We start from the raw sequence: 3,187 nt of genomic DNA on the forward strand, positions 1-3,187 counted from the left end.
TGACTTGATTTCGAGCGAATTTATATTCCTCCCAGTATTGCTTGGTATTTGGCGTACCATCACAAAGATTTAAGAGTTTATACCGCTTGTTCATGGCTTTGCGTATTTCACTGTTCATCCATGGGAGTGAATGCAGTCTAATTTTAACTAGACGTTTTGTAACATGGCTATCAACAACATCTTTAAACATTGTTTCCCAGGCCCATGTTACGTCGTCTATTTCATCAAAAATAGAACAAATCCACCATGGTGCGGTTTCAAGGTCGTTCTGAAGAGATTTTGGATCTTCCTTAACTCCTTTGAAGTTCTTGACTTGTTTTATTACTGGAGGGGAATTGCGTGACTTTGCCAACTTAAATGAAATGTAAATAAATTTGTGGTCAGCGATGCAGAAATCGATAACACCAGCACTATTAACCTTTGACATGTTGTTTGTGCAAATTAGATCTATGATTGTACTGGAATGTTCTGTTACTCTGGTAGGATTCTTAATAACATTTTTAAAATTAACGAGTTGCAGGACATCTTTAAACTTTTTGCCATTTCCAGAGGTGTCTAGCATATTCGAATTGAAGTCCCCGGTGATGATGACATTTTTTCTGTTCGCAGAGATTCTCTCAAGAATTGGAAGAAATTTATCGTAGAAACCCCCGGAATCTAGAGGACTATATATACAGCCAACAAGAAGTCTTTGAGATTTGACTTTAAGTTCTAGCCATGTTGCTTCAATGTCGCAATTATCACATTTTGTAATTGAAATACAATCTAAGGAATTTTTGAAATAAACAGCAACTCCGCCGCCGATTTTGCCGAGACGATCCTTTCTTTGAAGCTGGTATCCTTAAATAGCGATTTCATAGCTCTCTACGGCTGGAGACAAATGAGTTTCTGAGACAGCTAGGACATCTAAGCCAGTATGAAACAACAGGAATTTTACTTGCGGCAAATTCTTGTGAAGTCCTCGAGCGTTTGTGTGGCCCACTGTTATGTCATACCTTCCATGATGTTTAATCGTAGAGAAAGCGCTCAACAATAAGTTTTCTGTGGCATTACTTCTTCTAGATACAGGCCCAGGGTTTGGTGAAACATCACCAGCAAATAATTGTTAATAGCGCTTTATACTATTACTAAAAATAGATTTTGTTATGTGATAACCTATGAGACCCCCCGCACAGACTCAGACAAACATTGCGACCAGCTTAGAGGAAATGTATGAGCGAGAGCTGTAAAATTGAAACAAAACGACGGAAAATTTCATCAAAAAACGACTTAGCGTGCTAAAAGGAAGGGGCATGGTTGGTACCAAACACTGTTGTTGGGGTGAGTGTAAGACAGACTCAAGATATGCAGATAAATGGCCAAAATCACTCAAAGAGTTAGAGGAATCGGGGAAGAAAGTATTCATTCCCTTCCCAAAACCTTCGTGAGACATGGCAAAGTGCAAGCGTTGGCTAGTGGCTTGTTCGCGTGAATTTTTTACGCAGAAAAACATAACAAGAAACACTTATATTTGTGCTCTTCACTGGCCCGGCGAAAAAGGTCCAACAGCCGAATTTCCCGATCCACTGAAGGCAAATCTAAGACCAGCGCAAGTAAGTCGAGCACATGCTCCTAAAAAAAGAAAATCCAGCGTCAAAGAAACAGAAATTATGCAATGACAACCACGAGGAACAATTATTTAACGATATTATAGTTTCTGATGATCATGATCAGGAGTCACAAGAAGTTGAACCGACAGTCGACGAAAGCAGTTTTATTGATGAAGAATGTGTTGATGAGGCATGTGCCGTGACCGATACATACACTTACGTTAACCCTTCAGGAAAGTTGGTTTCTGATCAAGGCTCTCAGACTATATATTCAAAATACGAGTTGTCCGCAAAGGTCGAAACTATGATTTTGAAAAACGACGTCTCTACAACGCAGTTACAGGGTCCTAAAATAGTGAGTACTTTATCCTACGAAAATATCGTGCAAGATGTAGCTCTCATGAAACACTTCACCGGCCTCAGGCCTTCCCAGTTTGAAGTTTTGCATGATTTTCTTGACGATGTTTGCCCTTTGGAGACAATCAACTACTGGAAAAGCAAAGATTGCCCAGCAACGGAGAATGCAAGAACTGGCCCAAAAGCTGATTTTTCACCAAGAGAAAAACTTTTCATTTGCCTTCTAAGACTGAAGAGGGGTTTTACTCTCAATACTATTGCAGCTCTTCTTAGTACCCCAAGCAGGAAAATTAACTTTTCCTATATTGGAAAGATTGTTACAACATATATTCAGTTGATGTGTGTAATTTTTAGAGACATGCAAAACTTTATGTTTCCAGATAGAGCCCAAATTAGCAGGTTCCTCCCTAAGGTATTCAAAACCATGAAGAACATACGCTGTATTGTTGATTGTACTGAATTTAGAGTGGAATGCTCCAGGAATTTTGCCAGGCAAGGAAACACTTTCTCTTCCTATAAGCACACCAACACATTCAAGTGTCTCATTGCTGTAACCCCCAGTGGTGGAGCATGTTTTGTTTCTGATTTGTTCGAGGGTGATCTTGATGATGTTCGCATCTTTAAGGAAAGTGGCCTTTTGAAACACCTCAAACCATATGACTTGGTTTTGGCAGATCGTGGTTTCACTGTGCAGGATCTCTTAAATCCTCTCCAAGTGCAATTAAAAATCCCATCATTTTTAAAAGGTAGAAAAAGTCTTAGTGCTGCAGAGGAATTGGAAACACGTCGCATTGCAAAAGCTAGGATTCATGTAGAGCGTTTCAATGAATGCTTAAAGCAGTTCAAACTAGTCAGCAGAAGAATACCTTTGTCTCTTGCTCCTGTCGCAACTCAAATGGTAGTAGTTGCTGCATGCCTTGTCAATTTTCAGGCCGTCCTTTGTAAGTAGACTTAATGTTTTAACTTAAGTTTCCAAGGCTCTAACTAATGGATATGTATAGCAGGCCATCAGCTTCGAATGATAGTCTTTGGCATTTTGGGTGCATTCCTTTGGGATGATATGGATCAGGATCAGTGTTCCGAGATCATTAATTCTGATCATGGTAGATTGAATGAACTGATGAATCCTTGGCTGGGGTGGATTCATCAGCTCATTTGATCTACCATGATTCAAGTGATCTCAGATCACTGATCCTCACCCGGATCATCCCAAACAAACACACCCTTTATCTGCTGGGTCT

The 3,187-nt window shown here is 39.8% G+C and overlaps 1 pseudogene; it reads left to right on the forward strand.

Moving 5' to 3' along the window:
• Positions 1–1,292: 1,292 nt before the first annotated feature.
• Positions 1,293–2,895, forward strand: LOC138057817 (uncharacterized; annotated as a pseudogene).
• Positions 2,896–3,187: the final 292 nt, after the last annotated feature.

Source organism: Montipora capricornis, chromosome 7 (genome assembly GCF_036669925.1).
Source record: "Montipora capricornis isolate CH-2021 chromosome 7, ASM3666992v2, whole genome shotgun sequence".
NCBI lineage: Eukaryota > Metazoa > Cnidaria > Anthozoa > Scleractinia > Acroporidae > Montipora > Montipora capricornis.